General features: G+C 35.2%; 1 protein-coding gene across 14 annotated transcripts in view; it reads left to right on the top strand.

Annotated features, from left to right (window-relative positions):
• LOC116176810 (complexin) overlaps window positions 1–17,360 on the top strand; it is a 501,249-nt gene that overhangs the window by 218,883 nt on the left and 265,006 nt on the right. For 10 of the 14 annotated variants that reach the window (XM_031495588.1, XM_031495581.1, XM_031495589.1 and 7 more), the window contains one exon: window positions 3,034–3,058. The gene's annotated coding sequence lies outside the window, so the exon portion shown is untranslated. The remainder of the gene's footprint in view (window positions 1–3,033; window positions 3,059–17,360) is intronic. The other 4 variants (XM_031495591.1, XM_031495590.1, XM_031495594.1 and 1 more) reach the window with 1 other exon arrangement.

Raw genomic sequence — 17,360 nt, 5'->3', positions numbered from 1 at the left:
TTTTGGCTTCCAGATTTTTAGCAAGAACTGACTTATCAGTATTACAGATTCCACCGTCTAAATGCCATAAAGAAAGAGAAACAGAAGTAATTGGATATGATAACGTTTTAAGAATATCGATTTTGTGGTCCATAGAAATCCCAAGCATACGTCCAAACAAATTTCGTTGTATTTGAATCTTTTCCGCCTAATTTAATTTTTTTTTCTTTTTTCTATGAGGCTAGTAAAATTATGGATAGGTGTTTTTTTAATACTTTTTTTTCAACCCGACTGCTATCAGCGGAACATTCATCTATAAATTTTTCTCTTTGACCATTGCCAATTTGTTCAACATTGAAAAGAAAATTCTAGCGTAGCAGCTTTTCCAGACGCAATATTAAACAATTTATTTGCAGACAAGTTCGTAATAAATGTATTAAGGTACTGGTCAAAAGTATTAACAAATTTCGCCAGTTGGTCGCAGTTTTTTTTAATATTGGACAACTGTCATTCTGCAGAAATGTCTTGATTTTTTCCGATCCCTAACTCCTCTAAAACATGAGTGATTATTGTAGAGCGAATGTCATGACTCCTTGCCCAACGTTGAGGAGCAGATGTTGAGTCTGTCAAATGAACTATTCCTGTGAGTTTTCTTGCAGAATCTGCATTTATCGTTTGCTCCAAGGTTAAATCAATTGGCTGTCTCGAAATGGTTTATTTTATACCAAAAAATCAGTTTGCAAAATCTTGCTCTAATCCTATCTAATGACGAAGATGATCCTGATGGGACTTACAGTAAATTTAAGTCCCATCAGCATCATCAGGATGTATCGAACAATATATATTTTTTTAAAAGCAAAAAGCATTAGTTTTGTATTACCTATTGAATGTTAAGAAAAAAATTAATAATTTTTGTTCCTGTTGAGCCACTTTCCTGAAAATCAGTAGCGTCCGTCCTTAATGTCCAAAGTACCCGTATACCAAATTTCAACAGGATCTGCCACTTTAAAAAAAGAGTTATAGCACGGACGGACGGACGGACGACAATACAAAACTATAAAGGATCTGAGGCTAGATCTGAGGATGCTTAATAATAGTAGGTAATAGTAAATTCAAGAACATGCTAATTAAACTGACAGAGAAGTAGGTAAGTACTTACTTACTGGTCACATGTATACGTATGCTCGAGCGGTACTTTATCTGTCTGCCAGATTGTTATAACCGATGAAAATGTCTGCCATGATAAATGTAAGCTAGACTGTTAAGAATAACATATTTAAATTTCAGATTTACTGAAATATTTTTTAAATTAATTTTTTTTTCAATTTGAGTCTGCCGTGACTTCACAACCGCCATAACTATCTGCCATCGTGATTTTCCAATAAAAGAAATGATATAATTTAAAATATGTCAATGGCAGCTTTACTGAAATACTTTCGAATATGGTGTAATTTTTATAGCTGTTTCACCCGAGCGCCACTCAACCTACTTCGATCTGGCTAAGCTAGTCCCCCACTCATGAACAGTAAGTATAAGAGAGTCTTTGGACAAAATTGAGGGTTTACTGAAATATGTTGGGTCTGCTTTTCACTGGCTCTTAGACTATGAGATCTCCATAGTGAAAATGAATGCTATTTTATGTGTAAATCACTTTAATGTTGTCAATGTTGCTCTAACTAAACCAATAATGTTCAACGGGAAAAGCTTCGTGTTTTCATAGATTACTGCGCGAATTTATTAATTAATTACCAAAAAAACGCGCAACCGCCATTACGATTGTTTTTTTTAATTATCAAAGTGTCACTCTTGTTTTGTTTTGTTGAACTCTATCAACGTAATTTTTACACAAACTATACAATCCGAGGTTCCGAGGTTTATTCTTTACCTGGAGCTACAAAATGACTTGTTTTTCATAGTGCGCACTCAACGAAAAAATGTTTTATAACTCTTCGCGTTTAAAGGTAATATTTTGTTTCCGAACGAGTCCCTTTACTTATTCGCGCTTTTCTTTTCTCGGAAAATTTTTAATTCGAGTTTCACCTTTGACACATCATTGGCATAGATGAAATCACCGAAATGGTTATATCTTCCGTGCTTTCACTAAAAGAAACTTTATTTTACCAATGAGGTCAAGACTCTCGTTAATGAAAACTGAATCATGCTTCAGTTCCTGGCTAACATACTATATCGCAGTTTCACCTTCAATCTCGAACTTAAATTTTGGCTCGGTGAATACCCCCGCACTTCACTACCGGATCAATGCAATATTATCCCGGAATGATCCTCCTCCTCTTAATTTCTTACTTATTAATCAACGCCTACAAAATGGCTTCTTATTAACAAAATCGGACATCTTTAATCGTTGATTCATTTTATACTACGAATTCCGCGATGCTGCAATGACCTCATGCCGAATACGCAGTTGCAATCAAATGATCTCTATTAAGATAAGTGCATATGATCGGGAAGGGCGGCAGTTGGTAGAAAACGGTTCGTTTCGTTGAGACCTTTAATTAGAATACCATGAAAGATAAAGTTTCATGTCATTTTATTTCATACCACACTAAGAAAAAACGCCCCAAGAAAACCAATGCACGCGAATGTCAAGGTTACACAAAATTTGAGTCAAATTTATTTATATCCCCACTATGAGCGAAAGTAAAGTTTCGCCTCTTCAAGCTCGTAAGTAGGGTAAAACAATTTATACACCTTAATACCCACTTCAACTATGAAACGATCTCGTAATCGGTGTAAACAAAATCATTACGCGTCGAGGTGAAAAGCTTTCAACGTTAAAAGCCAAAGCTTTCCTAATGACTAGACACTGCACGAAACAATAAAAAATGGAAAATTAGGTCCATCTTTCTTCCACCTTAAGGAGTGTTATGACGGACATTATTTCCACAATGACCTCGGTTATCGCGACGTAAAAGCCCCGTATGCTCTAATCCGATATGTGTACCATTATTCTACTTTGTTGGCGCATTAAACCAGCGCATGCATTTATTTAGCGCGATGAGTTTCTGTATTTACTAATTTGGGTTTTGTTTTCAGGTGGCGTGAAACGAGGAAGGGGTAGGTGAGTGTTTTTGGACGTATTTGTGCTTCGTAAAAGTTTAATATCGCGCGTCTAGTATAAATGTGCCACCGCAATAATCAACTCTTCTTTGAGCAGTTTTTGTAAAGGGGAGTTTTTATATCACGCTCGCTTCGCAGTATATAATTTGACTTCGACCAATATCATTATAAGTTTCTTTTGAGCGTTTTTGAGCCACTCTCTCGATTTCTTCGACCCACTCGGATCGCCCCAAACTAAAACAGTAAAAAATCCCATAAACTTTTACCGATAGCTTGATGCGGGGTAGATACATGTGTATACAGATTTGTCGGGAGTTTTCCCGTATATCTTATCAGGTGACAAATGCCGCCTCGTTCTTTTAGAAAGCGTTTAGAAATTCGCACGTCTAGGGAATATATTGTTCCCTGCTCTTCCGGAATTTAAAGTTTAGCTGTTTTATTCGAAAAATTCTTAATCTAAAGTACCACTTTTGTTTTGTTTCGAACTGCTCAAGTTACTTTTCGATTTGCTTTTTATTGTTCAACTTAACGTATATCCGAGAGCCTTTTCGTTTTGTGGTGTTTGAGCATTTCGACGGTTGACGTCTTTTTCTACGTCTGTCGCTACTCGGGTCGTTTTTAAGGCCAAATAATTTTAATTTCATCTCCAGATGGGTCTATATTTATGTAATGATTTGTCAATTTGTGCGATGTCGTGTTCCCTTTCCAAAATGTAAGAACTTATTGAAACTTGATTCTCTAATCTCTCAGAATTTATTTTTTAACGCAAACTCGCTCACTAAAAGGAAACTCCCTTTACCCCATAGCATTTATTGATGTAACACCTAATATTTCAAGCGACATGATAGGGCAGGTAACATTTTAACGGAATGTTTTTCTAAAAAAACGCACAGAAAAGTTCAACAAGAGAAATAGCAAGCGTGAATAATCTGTCACATTTAGCTCAGGAAACAGCAAACGGTAATTACATTTATTCCAACGGAGAATAGCAGGCAGCTAATATTTTAGTAGTATGTGATAAAAATAAATAGTGCGCCATTCTTTGCGTTAAACTTATATAATAGTTCATTTCCATGGAAACAAATATATTCACACAAAAGGTTGCCTATCAGATAAGCATAACTAAAACATGAAAAACTGGCCCTAAGAACAGCTATAACATTATTTTCAGGAATTCAGTTTCTTTGTTGTTATTTTATCGTTTCGGTAACTACATATGTTATTAGTTGGATTCTTCTTAATCTGATCATATACCTCCGTTTTGAAGCATTTCAGTAATGTGATGTAACATATGTGACAGCTTTGGAATTTTATCGTTCCGGATTTTATGCATTCCATTAAAGGAGAAAACCCCAAGCTACACCACTGGAAATGTTTTGCAGCGAATCTTTTTAATGTATCATTTATTTTCCTTTGTAATTACAGTAAGCAATTAGCATAGGATGTAGAGTAATTATTTGTACTACTTGCTTGCCGTTTTATTAGTGTGTTTGCTCCTATAAATTTGAATTTGCAAGGCCTTATGCGCAATGTTCGTAGAATAAGTTAAGGGTTAAGCAAATCAACGTACATAGGGGCAGTTTTTATTTGGTATAGATAGCGCGTACGTACGTAGATTTCTCATGTACGTAATAGTTTAATTGAGAATGTCACATATTGTGTGATCAAAACTCTCTAAACCTTCCCCATATAGTTTTTATTCGTTGAAGTTTTAAAAATAGCGACTATAGTTTCGGCGTACTGCCATCATCAGGCGACTAGAAGTTTATCACAATATAGCAAATTTGAAAACATTAAGAGCTAGTACTTACTGTGAAATTTAACAAGAAAATGGTAGGTTACAAACGTTGAAGACGAATAAGACGAACATGTTGTTTTTTAATTATTAACTGGCCGAAGCCAAGTGAAAAAACCTGAAGGGTGGTTAAACCGGAAAGGTTGTCCTAAGTTTCAAAACGAATTATTATCAAGCCTTGTTAAGACAACCAACCGGAGGGTTGAATAAAGAAGATTATGTCCGCAAAGTGGAGAATTTCCTTAAAGGGGATGATTTCAGTAACTCGAAGATAAATTTTAATAACTTCACAGTAAATTTCAGAAAGTTTATTCACTCTTATAAGGACTTCATCAAAACTGAATTCAACCTTTATTACACGTCTTTCCTTCTTATGAATCCATCCATCCCCAGATTGTATGCTCTTCCAAAAATCCACAAACCCAACAACCCGATACGACCTATCGTTTCTTTTACCAACACACCAGTTCACAAACTATCTACGTGGTTAAACTCGTGCTTGACAACCCTTCTACCATGGTCCTCCCCACATTCAATAACAAACTCCATTCAATTTGCTCATGAACTTTCAAAAACTAAGATTTCAGAATCCCAACGCCTCATTTCCTTTGATATAGTCAATTTGTTTCCTAGCGTCCCATACGGAGAATGCAGATCGATAGTTCAAAATTTACTTTCAGATTCTAATGCCTCAGATCAAACTTCCGAATTTTTAATCAAATGTCTAGATCAGTGTTTGAACCAAAATTTCTTCTTCTTCAATAAAAAACAATATACACAAAAATCCGGTCTCCCTATGGGGAATAACCTTTCGCCTTTACTTGCCGAAATATTCTTATCAAATCTAGAAATTAAAAAACTCTTATCCAAGCCTACCATCAAGCAACACTTTAAATTTTATAAACGCTATGTAGATGACATCCTTGTAATATTTGAAGGCAATGACTCCGATTTAAACAATTGCTTCAACATCTTAAATACCTTACATAAAAACTTAAAATTTACCCTCGAATTAGAGTCCCACAAAACCCTCAATTTTTTAGATCTCTCAATTGAACATCTAGGCCAAAAACTCGATATTGGAATTTATAGAAAACCCACCACCACCAGTAATATAATCCACTTCACCTCCTTTCATTCTCTCCAACATAAACTTGCAGCGTTCAGATTCTATTTCCACAGACTTTTCAATTTACCCTTAAACCAAACCAAATACAACGCAGAACTCCAGATTATGTACCAACTAGCCGCCCAAAATGATTACCCGTTAAAATTGATCCAAAATCTCCAATTCAAACTCCTTCATAAATCCGAGATCCGCAATACCACCAGTTTATCCCTCTTACAAGAAGATACTCCAACCACATATCAAGTATTGCCTTATATCGGAGAATTTTCTCATTGTTTTCAAAACACCTTCCAAAAATACAACATCCGAATAATCTTTACAGCCAACAGCAATCTAAAGTCAGTTCTTTCACACACAAAAGACCAAATCCCTCTAATAGACAAATCTGGCATTTACAAACTTAATTGCCCCACCTGTAAATCTTCCTACATTGGCCAAACAGGGAGAAAATTTTCTACTAGGTTTCAAGAACACTTTCAATGCATTAAAAACAATAATTCCTCTTCAATAAAATCCTCTTTCGCTTCACACATCCTGGAAACGGGTCACTCCTTCAATCCGAATACCGATTTCGAAATTCTACATATATGCAATAAAGGTATAAGATTGAACTTTCTGGAATTGAAAGAAATTCACCACCAAGTTAAAAAGAACCCGCACCTCTCTCTTAATGAAATTCTCGGCTTCAATAACAATCTTCTGTTTTTACAATAATTTCAATTCACCCTATATATCTTTTCAAAATTTATAAATTTATCGATATGTCAGTTTCCTCTTATACCGGTTTGTCAATCATTTCTAGACATGCCGTCTGCATGATCTCGAATTTAAACTTAACTTAAATAATTTAAATATGTAGTCATCTTAATAGTTTCAAAACTTTTATAAGTTTATTTTTTTCCCCCGGTTCTTTTAAAATGTGTAAGTACCCTTTAGATAATTTATTTTTTAAATCTAAAACTTTATAGGTTAAATTCAACTTTCAACTCTAATGTAATAATTCAACCCTCCGGTTGGTTGTCTTAACAAGGCTTGATAATAATTCGTTTTGAAACTTAGGACAACCTTTCCGGTTTAACCACCCTTCAGGTTTTTTCACTTGGCTTCGGCCAGTTAATAATTAAAAAACAACATGTTCGTCTTATTCGTCTTCAACGTTTGTAACCTACCATTTTCTTGTTAAATTTCACAGTAAGTACTAGCTCTTAATGTTTTCAAATTTGCTATATTGTGATAAACTTCTAGTCGCCTGATGATGGCAGTACGCCGAAACTATAGTCGCTATTTTTAAAAACTTCAACGAATAAAAACTATATGGGGAAGGTTTAGAGAGTTTTGATCACACAATATATTTCAACCCCCATTTCGAGGAACGATGGATCCAACCAAAAAAAAAAAAAAATGAGAATGTCACTTCAATTACGCATATAGTAACATTGCAAGTTAGGAATTAATTAATTTTTATCCTGCTGTGACGTCAGAGTTAGATTTATCATTTTGTTAGGAGACGGTTGAAGAAGAAAGTAGGGGTACATGGTGTTAATACAATTTAGTATATTTAATAGATAGAAAAGAATTTTCCATAGGTGTGGGTACCTTTCATTTGAGATTGGTATAGAATGTTTAGATAATTTAGGAAGGGCGCTTGGACACTGGCGGCTCATTCGCGTGAGCGGCAAAATACAAACATTGTGTTCAAATGTACACCGCGCACGTGACTGCCAATGGCAGCGACGGCCAGACAGTCGTGACTGCCAATGAAATCTCGACCGGCCCTCCAACTCCAAATTGTTCTATACAGTTTACATATTATTTAGTAAAAAGCGTCGAGGGGAGGAAAGTTGGTAAATTAGTAGTTTTTATCAGTATTTCTTAAATATATAGAAAACTGGGGTTTAGCGCGAAAGGTGCGATATACAAAAATAATCTACATTAAATTGCTAGTGCGCCGCCGCTCTTATGAGAGTTTTTAGCGCGGCGATGCCAATTTTAATTTGAATTTTAATTGACAGTAGATATGTCATGCTTTTATTTCATTGGTCATGATTTACAATTTTAATCCCACTGACAACACAACAATTTAGTTTAAATATAAATATAAATATACCTTATGAAAATTCCTTGCGCGGCTGCAAATATTATTTTTTTACTTTGGATCCGTTTAACATAAAAATTTTAATGAGAGTTGGTCAATGGTGTCTTAAACTAATGATATGTGCCTCCATATATGCGTATATAATGCCATATCTGGTATTAGTGTAGATTTAACAGGCCCTACAAAATCGCGCATTAATTATCCGCGCAGAGCAAATTCACCACGCCAGAAACTTTTTTGTTGTTGGTACAGTTTATTGTATCACATATATCGAAGGAATTGTGACCAAAGGACGCAAAAATGTTTTTCAGAAGGAATTTTTAAGAAATGGTGTTTTCTTCCCTTTTTTCAGCAGTTTTAGTAAATGGCGCGACTTCAGGCATACGCGAACGCGCAAAGGAAATTATTAATTATTACTAACCGACTTTCAAATGGAGTTTGAAAGATTTAGATAACCATTAAACCTACATAATTAAAAATATTATATACAGGGATACTCAAAAGTATGGAATGTATCTTATTATAATCTTAGCTAATATTAATTTTACATTACATATGTAAGTCGCTTTATGACCAACAGAACATTGCAGGTGTTGTCATCCCCTACATCAGCATCGTCAACGAATACTTCCATTCCTATTCGCCTTGATTATGATTGATACGACCTGTTCCCCTTAACGTTAAGCATCTCTCCCTTAAGGAGCAAAAAATAGATACCGCCCCCTAGTCCTTCATTTGATTGACTTTTCGGTACGCTGACGCACACACTTCTGATAATAAACTTACATTCTTTCAAAACTAATATCTCAGCCCGCTCCAGAAATTTTCATGAAATTTCACTTTTTCCAGGATCGCCCTAGGGAGGTCGTGGGACTTTGTTGAAGTGTCCAAACATATTCCAAAAGGTCCCGCTCAGTAATTATAAATGTCCTGGTTTGGAGGAAAATTGGTCTGAAACCTTGGTCGAAGACCTAGTCGAAGTAAATAAGATGCCACCACTCCATCTGGAATGTGCCCCTGTATGGGTTGCGAAAAGGTACTTTGACAAAACTGAAGCGGTCATTATGCAGTGCGGGGCTAGCCATGGAAGGGGAAACATGAACTTTAAAAATTGTGACGTATTCCACAGGAATGAAGGTACTACCACAGATTTAAATATACTATAAATCTGTGGTACTACCATTGTATTTATATTCGTTAATTTATAAATACAAGGTACTACATTATGCTTATTTACTTCGACGAGGTCTTTATATAATCAAAATCGAACATCGCTTGGGAAAAGTTCGTTTGCTCTTATGATTATAATACAGTAAAACTCTATAACCAGCTCACACCGTTTTTCTTGGTTTGTTTGGCGTTCACCCCCTAATAAAAAGGGCCAACTTTCACCGAGAGTGTGCGAAAACTGCATACATACTCATTCAATTTGTAGTAAGTTGCACAAATATGAATCGTTTTGGGGGAGGAAAATGTTGAGTTTCTTAAAATTGTTAGTAAAATATTGTCAGGCAAAAGGGAGGAAACCCAACGTACGAGTGTTTCGGTGAAAAATGGAAAGCAAAACGAATTTCGCACAACTTTCCAAATTAAATTAGCGCTTAACTAACGCGGTGTGAATAATTGATCGGAAAAGTACGAAACACGTACAATAAGTTAGTTTCATCCCAAAATGGATAACTGTAATTGCAACGTGCCGGTTTACACAGCTGAAAAACCACCAATTTATAACCTGATTTCATTGACGTTAAAATTAGTGCGTCAAAATTTATCTCTAAAAGGGGATTTATTCGGGACAATGTATTTCAAGTTTTTGATGTGTTAATCCCACAGGCAGATTGAAGATAAAACTCAATTCGGAGGGTTAAAATGTAATGAAGTAGAGAAACAAAAAACAAAAACAAAAGTTTTACTACCCCCATGTACTGCCTCAGTTAAACCACAAATTACGTTTCTTATCTATAAAGATATTCTGGAAAATTATTCACGGAAAGGCAATAAGTATCCTACTTCTTTTAGGTATGCAAATCCTCAATTTATTCTTTAAATCCGAACATCCCTTTACATGTTGTAATGATACTTTACATTCTGATGTCAAAGTTTTCAAAGATTTGCGGTAAAGTGCATTTAATTTCAGTGAAAAGCAGTCCTAATTAGCCGATTTCTAATGTCGCGATGAGGCGGTATAGAATTTTTGTCGAGGATTTGACCTTTACTGAAGGTTTTCATTACTACTGGGGATAGGTAATTAAATTTGACGTTCTCATCTTTTTTTTGTGTTTTGACGGAATGCGCAACATAATTGGCGATGTCTTTTATTCACTACTAATTGGTCTGCTCGTTTCGCTCTGAATATGCAAACGTAGACTTTCGCTTTCAGTAATGAAAGAGTACCAACGCTGGATGAAACTAAAAAATGAGGTATGGTGTCGCTTATAAAGGAATAAGACCCCATATAAATTTAAACACCCACACGTCACGTATTGATTTGCCTTAGGACCATTCTAATTTTATAAAATTCCCTGTCATTACTCTGTGACGCAGAATTTCATCAGGCAAATAATTCATGACCTTGCTGAACAATAATTAAATTCACCAATTCTCGACTGAAATGATTGCAGTCAGTATAGGATGCACATGATTACCTAATGTGTTGTGTTGAATCATAAGCAAACAAAAACGCTGTAAATTATGTCACCCGACCAAAGAATTCCTGCCCCCCTTTAATCTAGGTGCTGCCACCTGAAGCAGCTATTGAAAGATTCAGAATACTAATTTCTGAAAAGCTGTCAATCAGCTGACCTTATGTCACATCGCTTTTTTTAAATACTTAATAAAACCTTGCATATCTATCAAGAAGTCGTTGAAGATAGATTGAAGGATTACTGGGAAACCTATTTTTTGTTATTGGCAATAGTACTTTTAACTGCTGTATGTACCATTCCCTTAAATAAAGTCCGTATCTGGATTCGAATCTAGGAACCTATTGCTCATAGCCGAGAATCCAAGCCACTAGACGAAGCTCGCTAGAAAACCGAGCTGAAATTTTATAGGCGAGTATCTATAAAATCGCACATACATTTTTAAAAATGTATTAAGTGGTTTTGAAGAATTTAGGAACCCGTTAGGAATAAAAATCTCCGACGAATTACGGTGGAACTGTGAGGAGTCTCTAAAAATCTTTCAATAGTCTAAATAATACTTCGTAAATATCGGAAGAATGCTCTAAAAAATTCAACGGGAGCAACGCCCAGTAAACCTGGCTATTTAAACCTATTCCGTCAGGAAAAATTGGCCTCGTCACGTTTGAAATTGTTTGGGTACTGTACTCAGCATATTAAGTTACCATAAAGTCTGCAATAGCTGTCAAAAACACGAGATTTAAGATGACCGAAACCGAACGAATGAAAAAATCGCCCCTTATAATTTAGTTGAAAATAAAATTTTTCACATAACCATTATTTAACTAAAATCTCACTTATTGAAATGGATAGATACCTTTCGGATTGGAAAGACACTCTCTCGGAGTTATATATAAAATATAAATCCGCAGACGGAAATAAGTCGAGACGTAAAAATGCAATTCCCCTGTACGATCTGCAGAAATCAGATTATATTTTTATTACGGAACGCTTTAGGCCGAGTAAATTTGATAACCATCCCCAATATTGTGATATATACGTGCACGTGTGAAATTTTCAAGCTCGAGGGAGACGGAGAACGTTCTTACTATATTAATAAAACAAACATATCAATCGTTCGGTTTGAAAACAATAAATATAAAAAGGACGTTAATGCCGCGGCGCCACGGTGTCATTACCGTTTCTTTTATTGCCGCTGAATTAAGGTCGTAATCTTTTTGTTTACTGTAGCTTTGCGCCCTACGGATACAAAGAAAAATGTTGATGGCCTTGATTTGGAAATTGGGGCACAATATTATAAATCTAATCAACAAAAAATTTGACCGTTAACAAACGAAACTTTCGGATTTCTCATTTCTGGGATTCGTTTATATGTTTTTGTATTTCATAGCTGTATTAACTTTCTAGATATAGGTCTCAAACGATCATAGAATTACAGATCATGAGTGTATATAAGCAGATTTGCAGATTAACAGAGACTTAGCCCCTACCACAATAATTTATTTTAGTACACCTATATCAATAAAAACCACTCAAAATAACCTGGAAAAGTATCATGTATAAAAACAAAACTGATATAATCGTATATCAACTCATTGCGTTACAACGCATTGTGTTTCTCAAACATTAGTGGAATTCGTTGGAATTCTTTTTGGAATTCATTGAAATTCTTTCAAAGTCAATGGAATTTTTGGAATTCGATGGAATTATTTTGCAGTTTTAGAAGTCTTTTGGAAGTCTGACGGATTTTTTGGAATTCTGGAATTTTTTTGGACTTTAGGAATGATGTACACATTTTTGCTTAGTAGCTCAGTGGTGTCTCGGGGTAAAGTGGACGCAGAGTTCGATTTCACTGATATGGGTATCGACATTAGCATTGCTTACAGGAAATTCTTACTTTAATTATGAAATAATTATATAAATTTTGAATTAAATCCATGCGTGAATATAGGCACAATGGAAAATTTCTTTTCTAACAAATCAGATAAGTATAACAATAATTAAACCGAATCTTGAATGATTTCTAATTACTGTCTCAACGTCAAAATTCCACCCGGTCTAAATCCTTACAGTGTGCCGAATACAAATAGCAAAAAACAATTTACCTTATTTATACGGGATTTAAATCTACCCCTCTGAACCATTCAATCTTCAGATCTTGGATCACCCTCTAACTATGATTCGTGGAAGTAGTAAGTCTTTGGTGGAAATTACACCTATCTCGTAGCGGAAGGAGACCTTCTCTGGTTACAAACTTCTTCAGAATGCACGGCGTTGCAATGACCGAATTAATTTTGTTCGAAATGTAGTAATCTGCACATTGAAAGAGTTTTCCGTGAATATTTAATAATGCCTTTGCTTATACTTGCTTTACTCCCTTGGTTTTTTACTGTGAAAATTTACGATCGGAGATTACCCGTATTGCACAATATCGCTATTGAAAACAGCACCTACTGAAATCCAGTCTACTTAAGCACGACTTACTGTAAGCTAAACCAGATTGGTCTTTTTGTACCAATATTGTATAGATTTTTCTCCCGTGGAGGATCTAATTCTACTTCCGCTTTGGCAATGTAGATTTTTGTCACTTCTCCCCGAACATTAACCGGCCGACAAACCGTTTTTCTTGTTCGTTACTTTTCCATACGGGTTCTCTTCCCTGACTTAATCTTTACCTTAGATAATGAACAGTCACATAATCAATATTGCAAGGCATTTCCTGGGAACTGGATACTAATCTCGCCCCATTAAAGTGCGCTTAATTCTCTTGGGAAATGATTGAGTTAACATAAGTTTTGGACAACCAATTATCTAGTAGAACCACCCTGCTTAACACCTAGGCCCCCCTAACAAAGTTTAAACTCGCAGCCAAAAAACGAAAATAAAAAATCAACCCCCTTAAATCGACTGATAGAGATGAAATAAATCCAAATTTCCTCACAATCGCGCATAGTTGCGGCGCAGAAAAAATCTGTAATTATTCAGATGGTGCCCTGGATGGTGCATTTTCTAATTTCCCAAGCCCGAGATATCATGAATCAATTATTAACACTTCAGTGCAATTGCGCTTTCCATAAAAATGTCAGAAAACATGAAGTGTTGGAGAATAAAAAAGCTATCATTATTGACCACATTTTTTAATCCAAAGATAAAGAAGGTGACAACGCACTGACCCAGAAGCCGCCAATTTTACCAATTTGGGAAAATGGGTTATAACAATTATTGTATTTGGATATAATTTTGTAGTATTATTATTGTACCAAATTAGCTTCAACTAACTTTTAAGAGGAGGTGAGAACGTAACATCGTGAGATAGTAATATTATAGTATGAATTAATAGGCAACAAGCTGTAACAACATTTAAATTAGGCCCGCGAAATTTATTTAGCCGTAAACTTTTACATAAATCAACAGACATTTCAACGTTAATATTGTGCACAGATTATGCACATTCTTTGTGCCGTTAGATAGAAATTTTACGCCCTAATAGCAACACACAACTTCGAATTCCGTTACTAACTTTTCATTGCGATGAAAATCGCACCCACAGATGTTATCATCTTGCGGTATTCAGAATAATCACAGATTTGTAACGTTAAAAACCGTGAAGGGGATTTGGAAAACCATTTCATTTCCCGCGATACTTTGTTTTTCAGTACAAGCTACTAGTTTGTGCATGGTATGTTATATAAATCTAGCATTTGAACAATAAGGACACTATTCATTTAGAACTGGATCAATAACATTCAATCTTTCATCAATGACCATTTTTTGTGACGTTATTTCCCCGTTTGACGTCTAGATTAGATCCCTACCAGTGCTCTTGGATTGAGTTCGTAATCCATTTGACCGATAAACTTTATATGTTTGTCAAATAAAATCACCCATTAGATAGTTATACAGAAATTTGAAGGGAATATATTTTTGCATAAAATTGGAATTGTGTAATTCGCGAATTTTTTTGCACAGTTATTATCATGCTGTAATTAAAATCGGAAAACTTCGATTACTTCCGAAGATATACCAGAAAAACCGAAAATAGCCGATTTTGTTTTTACTTTTCTTTGATATTATTTCAACAGGTCTTGAAATCTGCGCATGCGCTAAGTTCGAGGTCAATCGATTCAGTTCTGTTTGTCGACAGAAACAGGTCAGTTGTATAGAAACAGGTTTATTTATTAAAATTAGATCAGATCAGAAAGAGTTCTGTAGAAATAGGTCCGGGTTAGTGTTTAACCGACCTGTTTCTCATAAACAGACCTGTTTCTGTCGACTACAGATCCGAATCGATTGATCTTGAACTTGGCGCATGCGAAGATCTCAAGACGTCAGACACCAATAGAAAATATGCATAGGTACCATAATTATTCTGCCGTTCGAAAAAAATATAATTTCGTCCTTGTACCGTTTGAATTGTTACGTGTGCGGGTAATAAATTTCCAGTGGTGTAACTTGCATCTTTCTCCATAAATAGGTACTTCATTTATGGGAGAAAAATGCAAGCAGGAACGATTCAAATTTAAAATTGGCAGACACTGTAACATCACAGGATGGTTCAAATTGGTGGCTCTCCGTAACGGCGCCGGCGAGAGATACAGTAGGTTAAATGGGGGCAAAGTTGTCCCTTTTTTTGTGACAAAAGAACCCATTTGGAATTTTTGAAAAATCTTTGAAAATGATTCATATTGTTAGTATTTCGCTTAATCGTGACATTTGTAAATCTGTTAATTTTCTTGCTTATGGTTAGTGAAAATAGATCTTTAGTCCAGGAAATGAAGGTTTTGCCCTGGCAATTTTTTCCAAATGAATCGATTAACTTGAAATTTTGACAGTAGGTATGGCGCTGTCACTTTGGGGGTGGTTGCCACTCCATCTCGGGGATGGAAATTATTTTTTGTAATTTGACCACAGGTATAGATAGAAAAATTAATTGTAGGCAAAAAGTGTTCTATACCTTTTTTTTGTAAAATACTTTTCTAGAAATTTGTGATCGAAGATGAGTATTGAGTATTTCATACAAAAGTTCAATGTTTTAATTAGTTATTCGAGAACAACTCAAAAAGTATGCATTTTATTAAAAAAATCTGTGAAGAACAAATAAATTATAGGTTTTAAAAAAACAAAGAAAATGGTATTTTTAATGATTGCTGCATTTTTCGAGAACTTGTAGAATATTTTTAAAGTGCCTATTTACTTTAAAAAAAACTTTAGTATACAAATTAAGCAAGTTATGATGAAAATACGGTAGATTTCTACCTTTTTCAGCAAAAAAATCAGCGAGAACTTCCCCCTAATAATTACCACCCTAATTAAAATCACTCCTCCCCCTTTTCCAGATTTCTTTTATTACGTATGATTAATATATTCCAGAAGTGTGACTAGTTTAGAATACTTAATTTTGAAATAATTGAAGCTAAAAGTGAAATTCTGATACTTAAAAATTGCTACAGCATCAAATTGTAGCTTTTTTTAATACCAAACATATTCCTCGCAGGGAGTTTTATGTACGACAAAAATTAAGTGAGATATGGACGTGGAAAACGTGCGAGTACTAAAATGATTCAGCCTTTTAAGCTCACCCCCTTTTAAAAATTAAGAGGTTTAAGGGGATTTGGTGTAAGTAGTAGCTCGCAAAAACCTACAAAATGCTTTTTTGATGAACTTTTTTTCATAAAAAATATAGGAGTTATGATAGGAAACAGTATGGGTAACCCCGGTATGGTGGGTACATTTATCTTTTGCCGTTCAATCGAAAGGGTCTCAAAAGAAAAGCTTATCCTCGAGTTTTTCGCCCATTTTGAGTCCGATTTTTTTCGCGTTCTACTTACTTATCGCACAGTGAGCAAACGGGGGTTGTTGAATTCGTCAGAACATATCTTTTTTAAGTTTATATTAACAAAAAACACCGTCCGATGCGTCCGAAAAAAAGGTACTAACGCTCGAGAGAGCTTCGTAAAACTTTTTTCTCTCCACCCTTTTTGGCCGTCGCTCAAAACAGTGAATCTGAGGTTGAAACTACCCGAAATAAAAATGGACGCCAAGTCAATTTCGAGTATTTAAAATGATAGGATGATTTTCGGCTCTCCAATCCACTCTCGAAGGTGCCCTGTTCTTTCCGGAGCTAGTTGTAATTTAAGATTTTTTTTGTACGCTTTTCTTTCTTTCAGGGATATTGTTCTAATATTGTTTCATGTCTTTCGGAATACATTTTTGTCATTGTCAATCAATTAATTGTGTGCTTATTCGGAGGCTTTGTGCGGCCCGGTTATAGTTTTCATGTGAGGTTTTTTTTATTGGGGTCCAAAATTTCATTCAGGTATAGTTTTGTGTAGCTAATTCTTTGGAATTGCCGCAAGGATTTTTGCTCTAGCAGATGCCGGATGGGTACGAGGAGAGAGTATAACATTCAATTTTGATTTGTTTGAGCTAGTTGGACAGGTGTGTTGTGGATGGTGTAGTGAACGGATAGCATTGCATACATCAGTGCATAGGGAAAGGTTTCCTCCGCTAAGACAATTCGTTACTGATTAATATGTGAATGAATAGTATAGTCTTTCTTTCTTTTTGTAAATAAAAAATGAAAAAACTTGGGAAGTAATTGAGGACTTTGAGAGTGGCGTGTGCCGAAATTGAGAGAAGTAC

This window comes from Photinus pyralis, unplaced genomic scaffold (genome assembly GCF_008802855.1).
Source record: "Photinus pyralis isolate 1611_PpyrPB1 unplaced genomic scaffold, Ppyr1.3 Ppyr1.4_LG7, whole genome shotgun sequence".
NCBI lineage: Eukaryota > Metazoa > Arthropoda > Insecta > Coleoptera > Lampyridae > Photinus > Photinus pyralis.
Note: the sequence above shows the minus strand (reverse complement) of the source record. Positions and strands in the feature narration are given on the sequence as shown.